The 11,206-nt window shown below is 44.4% G+C and overlaps 1 long non-coding RNA gene across 1 annotated transcript; it reads left to right on the top strand.

Moving 5' to 3' along the window:
• The first annotated feature begins 10,078 nt into the window (after positions 1-10,078).
• LOC146575490 (uncharacterized) lies at positions 10,079-10,561 on the top strand. The gene is made up of 3 exons (XR_014892135.1): positions 10,079-10,128; positions 10,219-10,330; positions 10,423-10,561. It is a non-coding gene; the product is annotated as an uncharacterized LOC146575490 (long non-coding RNA).
• Positions 10,562-11,206: the final 645 nt, after the last annotated feature.

Raw genomic sequence — 11,206 nt, 5'->3', positions numbered from 1 at the left:
GACCAATTTTTGGCGCAGCGTGGTTTGGGGTTTAAAAGCCACAGAGACCAGGTGTTTAGAAAAAATGCATCTCAACTGCTCCGATACTCCGGACACATATGGGATCACTACAGGTTTTCACTTGGGCAGCGGTTTTCCTTCTCTCCTGGATCGGCTGGAGCTTTCTTTAGGTGCCTTTCCTGCTTTGACAAAAGTCCAGCTGGGATAACCACATTTACTCAGGGCCTTCTTGATGTGCTGTTCTTCTGCCTCCCTGGCTGCTGTGTCTGTGGGGATGGTGTTCACTCTGTGTTGTAGCGTCCTGATGACACCCAGTTTGTGCTTCAGTGGATGATGAGAGTCAAACCTTAAATACTGATCCGTATAGGTTTACAGTACACGTCAGCTTTTAGATGTCCCCCATTACTGATGGAAATCTCACAGTCTAAGAAGGCTAACCTGCCACTTTTCATATCCTCCCTGGTGAATTTGATGTGTCGGTCCACTGAGTTAATGTAATCAGAAGGAAGAGCGCAGGGCAAGCTAGCAAGACAGAAGTTAAGCTCTCCTTGTGTTGCACCCTCAGAGAGACATGACTCCATTCTCCTTTTTCTTGAAACTTTATTCTCCTCAGTTCAGGTTTGGAGTTTACAGGCAGAATAGCGTATCATCAGCAAAACATCGCCCCCTCACGTCTCAGACACTGTTTTTTTTCTGCGCTTACTGATGACATCACACATCTGAACTCTGACCTCCTGGAGCCAGTAAACTACAAAAATTAACTAGAAATGTGTCCAAAAACAAAACACAATTAAATAAGAATAGTCTTTAAAGATTTTCCCCACAATTCAGAAAAATTTAAGTTTTATAACTACTTTTAGAGCGCAACACCCTCCCCCACAAAAGAAAAATGTTGCCACACATTTTCTTTCTAATCTTTGACAATTTACCAAAAATAGAACATTTTACCAAAGATGAGTGAGCAAACAAGTATTTCCACACATATTACACGTTACTGGGTGAGAGGCTATACCATCTCTTAGTATCTCAGGACAAGTCTCTCATGGTCACGATACAAAACTAAATGTTCATAGTCCTTTTGTACTGAAGGGTGGGTTATCCCTCGAAGTATTGGTGGGCCCGCCGAATCTTCGCAGTGGGACAAGGAAAATACCATTTACACCCCAACATCATGTGATTACACACTTCAAAACCATGAGTTCAGTAAACCCATATTGTACTCACTACTGTCTTACTCTTTGACGCTAGAATGATAAACCTTCCCTCTATTTATTATAGTAATAATGCTCAGAGTACCTGTTTCTCTTTTAACTGTAACATGTGTCAATACTACATCAACATGAACTGCAACTGTAATGTTACGCTTAGATTAAACTCTCATGTGAAGTTGACTCTGTGTTTTTCTGTTATATCTATTCATACTGTAAAGGATACATGAATGATGGTGGGACAGAGGAATGATGGATGCCACTTGAAGGGCTGTTCACACTGACAGGGCATGTGCTCCATTGCTGGACGGTTGGCTGGCCTAGTTTTTCATATGTGTAGACACGCCGGGGCTGTCTCATTCTCTTTGGCTTGTGTCTCCATGTCTCAGCATCACTCTGGTCACTCTCGGGTCCAACAGCTGGAGCTTCAACCTCCTCCTCCAAACTGCGTCTCTCCTCCACCTGTTCCTCTTCAGGATGCCCCTCTGCTCTGAAAGCAGGCTCAGACTTCTCTCCGAGTGCGTCACTCCGGGGGCAGAAATCCTCTGTTTCTGGGTTGAGGGGTGGATCAGCATATCTCAGTGCTGTCCACATGTGACAGTCATCTTCACTAGAACTGCCTGTGTCTGTTTGGTCAGTATCGGGCTTGGTCTGATGATGTCTTCTTGCTAACTGTCTCTGTTTGTTTCCACGGCTTTTCTCTTTCAGGCTGCTTTCACACACCCCAGACTCTTCAACCAGGTAAGGACATGGCAACAGTAGGTTACGGTGTAACACTCGTCTTCTTCCTGTCCCCTGCAATGGCTCAACCACATACACTGGACTATCAGGACCTTTCCTCTCGGTGATGACATGAATCATATCCTCCCAATAGCTGCATGAACTACTTTGTTCAAATGGTCTTTCCATCTTGACTTCTGAGATTCATCAAGTGTCCGGAGCATACCTAGGAGGGTCCTATTGAAGCGCTCTGCAGGATTGGCCTGTGGGTGGTACGGGGAGGTACGAGAATGGCTGATACCGCAGTAGCCTTGAAGCTTGCGGAAAAGATTGTTCTCAAATTCTTTCCCCTGGTCATGGTGTATTTTGGATGGGAAACCGAAGCGCATGATAAAGTCCTCAAAGAGCTTTCTTGCCGCAGTCTTCCCAGACTTGTCCCTTGTCGCATATGCTTGGGCATATTTGGTGAAATGATCCACAACTACGAGTATGTATTCTTCACCTCCTGTGCACTTGTCCAAATGCAGATAGTCAATGGATATCATCTCAAACGGCGCAGAGGTTTCAATGCTCTGAATTGGTGTTCTGGTTATTCTGTTAGGCTTCTTCTTCTTTATACAGCGACACACCTGAGTGACATAGTGCTCCATTTCCTGCCTCATTTTAGGCCAGAAGAAGCACTCCCTGGCGAGAGCAACCATCCTGTCTGCTCCTAAATGTCCCATCTCTTCATGTAGATGTTTATAGACCATGGGCTTTAATGAATCAGGAACAACAAACTGTTTTCTCCTGGTGGTCTCACGCCTCAGAATGCCATCTCCATCAATCTGCAAATGGGGCCACTGCCGAAGAAGGTATCTAACTGCCTCACTCTCCGCCATCTTTTCTTTATGCTTCAGGTAGGTGTGTGTTCTTTTCAGGGACAAAACTCGGTTTATGGCTATGTCTGGATCCTGGGCGTCTCTGATGTCGTCAACTGCAAACGGCTGAATTGGTTCTGAGACGATGCATCCCTCTGGCAGCGCGTTGACATTACAGGTGACAGCTGAGATCCAGTTCATTTCTCCTGTTTTCTCTCTCTCTAGGGCTTTCCCAATACATTCAATGTCATCTTGCTGACATGCCTCTGTGCATTCCTGCATGATGTCTTCAATGGGCTTTCCTCTTCTTGATAAGAAATCTGCATCTCGATTCGCTGCCCCTGGCCTGTACTTAAGAGTGAACCGATAATCTGCCAACTCCGCCACCCAGCGGTGTCCAGCTGCATTAAGTTTCGCTGACTTCATGACGTATGTCAGCGGGTTATTGTCACTGTACACAGTAAAATGAGGCGCATGAAACAGATAATCACGAAAGCGTTCTGTTATGACCCATTTCAGTGCCAGGAATTCCAGCTTGCCTGAATGTAGCTTGTAGTTTTTTTCTGCAGCTGTCAGTGTCCGTGATCCATAGCCTATGACTCTCAGGGCAGTCCCTTGACGCTGGTACAAGACTGCACCCAAACCATCCTCAGAGGCATCTACATGAAGAACAAATGGCTTCTCCAGATCTGGATATGCCATGATTGGTGGGTTTGTCAGCTGGTTTATTATTTTGTCCAATGTCTCTTGGTGAACTGTCATCCACTGGATTGGATGGGATGGTGGCAGCTGGGCAGATTTGCGGTGGCACTCCTTACTCTTTCCACGCTGCTTGTGTTCAGACTTGGGCTTTGCTAAGAGTTCATAGAGGGGTTTGGCTGCCCTTGAGAAGTCCTGTATGTAGGGTCTGTAGTAGCTAAGGAAACCCATCAACTTTCTCACCTCTCTCACGGTCGATGGTTTCTCCTGTTTCAGTGCTTGCACTGCTTCAACTTCTTTGGGGTTCATCTTGTATCCCTCTGCTGAAACCACTCGCCCCACATAGCAGACTTCACGTTTGAAAAAGTCACACTTCTGTGGCCTTAATTTGATACCACATTCTCTTTGTCGCTGTAGCACTCTCCTCACATTTTGGATGTGTTGTTCGAAGCTTGAGCTAAAGACGAGTACATCATCCAAATATGGGACACACATTTCATCCCTGAGGTCTCCCAGGCATCCCTCCACGTAGCGCTGGAATGCTGCTGGGGCATTAGTAAGGCCGAATGGGACCCTAACCCACTCATAGAGTCCCCATGGTGTTATAAATGCAGTACAGGGTCTGCTGTTCTCACTCATGAAACCCTGGTGATAAGCCTTTCCCTGGTCCAATACTGTGAACCAGGAGTTGCCCCCAAGGTTTTCCAGGATCTCCTGTATTCTTGGGATGGGATGTCTGTCAGGCAGTGTCTTTGCATTCAGGAGCCTATAGTCTACACACAAGCGAAGGCCACCATCTTTCTTCTTGATGCATACCACAGGCGAAGAATATGAAGAACAAGATTTTTGGATCCAGCCCTGATTGAGTAAGTCTTGTATGTGTGCTTTTACCTCCTGATAAAGGTGTCTGGGGATTGCATTATATGTCTTTTGCACAGGCACTTTGTCTTTTAGCTGTATCTCCAGCTCTAGATCTTTAATGCATCCCGTGTCCCAGTCATCTTTTGCAAAAACATTGCATTCCTCCCTCAGCATCTGTTTTACCTGCTGCTGTTGGTCACTTGTCAGATGGCTCAAATCCACTGGTGGGTCCCAGGGCTCAGTTTTTGTTGTCTGACTGGACTGCACTGTGGGTAAGGAAGTACTTCCGTCTGATGTCTTAGAAAGCTCACCCTCCATACATTTTACATGTGGCATGTAGATAGCATCAACATTGTGCAGCCACCCCAGTGTAGTGCGACCACAGAGGGTGATATCATGGTCAGTCATGTTTTCCACAGTCACTGCAACTTTAGCATCACCTTCTGAGGGGAGCTGAATTAGCTATTCTCTAACAACTAGGTCTGCTGGCCATGGTGTCTCACAGTTCTACTCCAACACTGCATGTGACCCACTCAACACACTCTTATTTAGCCAACCACATTGCACGCTTCGGGATGGTCACAGGTCGCCTTCCTACTCGGGCTATGTGGGGATGGCTGTCAGGCGTTTGTTTCTTTAGGACAGACAGGACAGCTCTTGCAGTTTTGCGCCCCACCTCGAATGCTGAGCACAATCTGTCCAGCATATGCCCTGGGGGGGATACAGTCTTTGCTGGTGTCATTTCTCAAAGCTACTTCTTCTATCACATTAAAGCCGATGATGGGGCATTCAATGTCACCGCTGGCGACTAGGATTGGAACTTGGACGGGCCTGTTGGTCATCCCAGCCACAGCATTTTTGGACAGGCTGAACTCAGTCTCTATCCATCCTTCATATGGAATACTGGTCCCATTAGCAGCTGAGAGCTCTAAAGCTCCCTCTTCGAGCAGCTCTTCCACTGACCTCATTTCAGCATCAGGCAGGTGTTTCTTTCTCCAGTTCGTCCCCACTATCGATACTTGTGAGCCGGTGTCCCACAATATTGTGGTCTCTCTACACCTCCTAAGAAGCCACGGACCTGGCCTCTTTTGCCTACCAGCTTCGCCATTTGTTGTTGTTTACCAGTGAGGGGTGCTTTGAGGCTGAATGGGTCGGTTTGGTGCTTCTCCCCTTCAGGGTTAAGTATGATTTCGATCTTACTTGAATTAGCTGAGCACTTTTTCCTACGACAACCTGCTGCCCAGTGTTCCGTACTGCCACATTTGTAACAGTGGTCACATTTGTTTCCTGTATTGGATGATTGACACTGCTGGCACTGTCTAATGTTTGTGCTCCTAGGCTGTGATTGGTATTTCCGGTCAGGTGGTTCGGCCATTCTCATGTGCTGAGGTTTAACGGTCTGCTGGAGGCTGGCAATGTGAGTGGTGAGGTTCTGCAGAGCCTCACATATAGCCTTGTTGCCTTGATCAACTTTATCCATTAATGTGTCTCGTTTGACCGCTCCACCTTGCCTGTTCTTACTGTCTGATGTGTGCATACTGCTTTCTTTCTCCACCTCTTGATCTTCCCCACTTACTGTTGCAACTTTTATCATCTTTGCTCTTGATGCAGCTGACAGCTTATTCTTTCTTTCCATTTCCAGACTGTATGCCACAGTCATTTTTTCCAGAAGAACCTCATCTGTGATTTTAGGATTTTGCAGGTATAGCTTCACATCAGCTCGGATGGTGTCATCATGGAGGCCAGTGAGTACTGTCTGGAGAAACTGATTTTGGATGAGCTCCGAACTGTACTTTAAACCAGACTTAACTCTCTCTGAAGCAAGAACAAGTTGTTGTCTCAAATCCATTGCTCGCATCAAAAACTGGATTGGAGTTTCTTTTGGCTCCTGTACAGCGCGTGTGAGCGAGTGATACAACTCTGTGGCATCTTTCTCAATGTAATGAGTCCGTAATATTTGCCTGAGAGCTTGCAAAGTCAAATCTACTCTACTCTCAAGGTAGCTTTTCAGTTTTGTTCCTGGGGTTTGTAGAATATTTAGTTGATTTAGAGTTTAGAAATGTGTTAAAATATAATGTAGAACTGTTGTAGAGATACTGCCCTTAATATAATAAAGGCCTCACTGTGTCGTGAACTTAGGAGTAGATTGTAGGAGACCCCTCCCCCACTTGAACTGTGTAAGTAAAACAGAGAGGAGTTAATGCTGAGTGGAATTTCCCCAGAGGATGTTTGGGTGGGGGTCTCAACATTTGTAACTGGATAACTGTGGTCTGGAAGGGAGATGGGTTTTATGACCTCTAGGGAGTCACCTAAACCCACAGTGTTTTAACTGTCACGCACGCACATCCACACGCACATTCACTCATGTGCACACACATACAAACAGGTATGCGCACACAGTCACACACGAGCACTCACATAGACACGCGGGAACGCGCACATGTAGGCATTCATGTGCTCGTGCACATAGACACAGACACAGAGTTTGCAGCACACCGTGGGGGGTTTTATGATAGGGTCGCCCCTATAAAACTGTGTTTTAAAACTGTCCTTTAAGATGGCGCCGGTGAGGTCGGCTGCTGTCACGACTGCTCCGACCACTTTTTCTTTGTCTTTGTTTTTTAAGTTAGTTTTCAGCATTTCTAAATCGGCAAAATCATCACCATTGGGTACATTAGGTATGACAGTGACACTCTTGTTTCTATTGGTATACAATGTACTCACAATTCGAAGTTTTTAACTCCGGATCCGAGCTGGCCGAGTGAGATCTTGAGGGAGAACAAAGGGAAGCGGCGGCGGCCTAGAGGGAAGCGAGCCGGCGTCAGAAACAGGCTGAGAGCTTGTGCACACCGCACACCTCTGCCTAGCATCCTGCTCGCCAACGTCCAGTCACTGGAGAACAAGCTTGACGACCTCAGGGCCAGGGTAAAGTTCCAGAGAGACATTCGGGACTGCAATCTCCTCTGTTTCACCGAGACATGGCTGAACCCAGCGGTGCCGGACCACGCCATCCAGCCGGCCGAGTTCTTCTCGGTTCACCGCATGGACAGGACACGGGACTCGGGGAAGTCAAGGGGAGGCGGCGTGTGTTTAATGGTGAACAACAACTGGTGCAACAGTGCGAACGTTGTTCCTCTCACACGCTCCTGCACACCAAATCTGGAACTACTGTCCATCATGTGTCGTCCTTTTTATCTACACAGTAAAAAATGGAGTGTCGATATTTCAGAGTAAACCTATTTTAACCTAGATAGAGTATTTACAACTCTATGAGGAGTAAACCAGCTCTAACATCAGAGTTAAAAGTCAGTGTAAAGTTTGTTAGTCACGCAGTGAAGACTTCACTCCACACAGTGTTGATTATTACCAGTCCGCAGGCGTGTGTGGCCTCAGAGCTCTAATGCGCATGGAATTTTCTCCGAAGAGCTGCCACAGTCAGGTAAGTGAAGTTAACATTCCCATACTGGTAACATTGTTTAAAAGGTATTTTTAAACTAAGTAGCTCTTTATAGTTTCACTGATGTCGAGTGAGGACATGTTAGCAGCATTTACCCATAGGTTTAATGGCATTCCAGTAGCTACATGCTAGCAGTTGCTAAAAGTTAAGATGTTCGTTATCTTCTCACTGCGTTAATATGAACCTAAAACATTTTAACTATGTATTTCTTCTAAATGCTGTCTAAATAATATCATTGTCACATGTCAAATCCATAGCTGGACTGGCCATTGGGCATACCGGGCATTTGCCCGGTGGGCCGCTGGCGATGTTTTGTTTTTATGGGCCGATGGGTTGTTTTTTTTTTAGGTTTTTTTTTAGGGTATATATAATGAAAGGTGTTGGATTGGCCAATTGGTCATGATCGACTCTGGGCTGGACCAATTACAGCCGAGGAGGCCGGATGCACCCTCCCCCTTGTTTAGCAATCACGTGATTTTCGCACATTGCATGCCGGGAACTCGTGGCAAAACAATCCAAGTACCCATCAAATGCAAGCATTTGCAGCACCGCAAAACGTTCATTCTCCGGTTCCAATACCTTCTTGTTTTTTCTTTGCCGCACAACAAAGGAATGTACAAAACAAAAGGAGAAGAATGGAAGAATGACGGTCCGTACAAAGACAGACTCGACGAAAAGACAAAGAAAAGATACGAGGAAAAAATCAAAGGAGTGAAAGGGTCAGACCCTTACGAGCACACAGAGGGACAAAAGACGTCAGCGTGCTGCCCAACTTTCACCACGCTCATATTTATAATTATACGGTTCTTGGAGTGAGTGCATACACTCATGAAGTTTAGTAACTTCAGGTCACTGCAAGAAGCCCAGGTACAGTTTACCGATGGATGGGTGCAGGACCTTGAAATGCACTGTGTAGAACGAAAGACCATCGTACGAACAAAGGTAAATTTACCAGTCTCACAAATCGTCGTCATAAATACACATTCGTTAACCGTTTATTAATAGGACCTTTGAGCTCAATTAATTAGTAGTGGAAATAATTTCTGGTAGCATTACAGAAATGTAGCAGTGACAATAATATTGTATGCTGTAATCGTACTGGGCAATTAGTGATACAAAACAACTGTTTTATCCTGTGAATAAAAGTATATGTTTTTGTCAGTGTACCATGGTAATAACAGAAGCGAAACGCAATATTGTGTCAGGACAATTTACTATTTATGCACAATAAACAAAGAAGCATAGCGCGACAATTTCTGTTCAGCGCCAGACTTGCTTGTAACCTATATCACCAATTATGTTATGAAAATGACGTATTAACTACTACAAAACTCTGACCTTTGTGGGAATGCTTGGAGCAGACTAACCTGTGAGCTGGAGTGTTCTGGGACGTTATATTTGGTATATCCAGACCATCCGTCGGCTCTTACTTCGGAAACATGGCTTAAAAAATTTCTCTTCAACGACGTAATCCGATTAAAAAAAAAAACGATCTCTTTACCCGTCGGCTTCCCGTGGCTGTCATGCGACCGGCTATTGAAGTTAATAATACAACAGCTTCTTGCCATTTTTTGGGTTTATTTTTATCGCTGTGTAACTGAGTTCAATTGAAAGCCTGCGTGCGCTAGTACCTCTTGCCACAAGTTCCCAGAATCCTTTGCGGTTTTACACCTGAATGACGTCACATTGTCAATCTTTATCCTGGTGGGCCGGTCTCTAGTCAAAATGCCCGGGCCGATTTTTTGTCCCAGTCCAGCCTTGGTCAAATCGCACAGTTTGAACAACTAAATTACCGTTTATCAATAAGCTAATAATCGCTAATTAGCTTACATAAGCGAACATACTTTCAGAAAAAGTGGGTAGCATTACCATAAAGTTAACTTTACTGGTTTATATTATTTTAAGCAAATGCCAAAGGCATACACTACTTTAGAGTTTTGCTCATTATTTAGTAAGAAATATGTATTTTGTGTAAATTAACTGATAGCAATGTTAATGACATGTTAAGTAATATTAAGTAATGTTCCTATCTTATAGAAAGGTTTAAGAGTATGGAAAAACCAAATCTCTGAGAGATGCAACCAGAAGATGGATGAGAAACATACTTGAGGCTGAGATGACAGAATGACATGGGTAAGAATCAAAAATGTAAGATATAAAGAAACATTTTAAACATTGTATTATTTTTAATTGTGATGTTTAATGCCAATTATTGAATTTATACATTAGGACATCTCCCCCTAAAAGCGTAAGAGTGATGTATGCGCAGGGCATTGTTGCTCTGTCTCCATATCTGGAAGACCCATATTCACAACATGGATATGTAAGTAAAGGGAACTTTTCAACATTAAATACATAATTGCCCTCAGAAATGTTGATAACATAGTCCTTCTTCGTTTATTTAATTACATAGAAACATTACTACGATCCAGAGAACAGTTCAGGATACATTGCATGGCGGTTGAAGACCATTCAAAGAAAAGCTGTGGAGGAAAGAAGCGTCTCAGTTTGCAAATCTCCCAAAAGTAAGTTCACTTATCATTTAAATGATACTGATGTAATTTGTAGGCAGGATTCAATCAAACACCTCTCTATGTTCTGTATTTTTGCATTACAGATAGAACAAGATTTCCGACTCCTGTTTTGTGAGGTCACTGGGAGCAAATTCTTGGAGAGGTGGCTCACCAATCTCAAAGCAGAGGTTGTAAAGGAAAGTCATGGACTTGTCCCCACCTCAGAGCTCTTGGAGATGTGCAATGCTGAGTCAGGTACTGAAGTTGAGAATGGTATGATTGTGACTGTTTTTATTTGCCATTGTTGGTTATATAGGTAATTCTGTCAATTCAATGTATTTTTGGAATAATTCTTTGTTTATTCGTCTGTAGGCTGGGACAGTGACTTGTCTACTATCTTGCTGCTGCTACATCTGCTACCACCATCTGCACAAGGGCGAAAGAGACCAGGAAAGATGTCTGCATCTCAAGCTGTCAATAACCTCATCAAATTCCCAAAGGTATGTTGTTTAAAATATACTTTCCATCACCTCTATTTTCATGGACAGTGAGTTGAGCTAATCTACTGTCAGAGGATAGTCACTTAATACTGTTGTTTAATGTGTTGTTGTAGGCTGGAACCAGTGTACAGCAGCATCTAGACAACATCACCCGAAGCAGTCAGCCCTACCATCTTACCCAGGGATCCACAAGAAGCAGCATTCACACCTTCATTGTGATTGAGAAGCATGCACTTCCATGTAATGCGACAGGTTCTGTAGGAGCCCTTGATGAACTCTTTAGGGCCCATTATGTCTTTGGTACATCATACAGTTCATCCCTGACCAACTTTGTTACTTTTCTGCAACTACGACATTGGGGAAATGTCATATTGCTTTCTCTAGTGAG

Source organism: Mchenga conophoros, linkage group LG4 (genome assembly GCF_057382185.1).
Source record: "Mchenga conophoros isolate Kocher_MC1m ecotype Shallow Benthic linkage group LG4, M_conophoros_male_GT1.1, whole genome shotgun sequence".
NCBI lineage: Eukaryota > Metazoa > Chordata > Actinopteri > Cichliformes > Cichlidae > Mchenga > Mchenga conophoros.
This window is presented reverse-complemented; position numbering and strand designations above follow the sequence as displayed.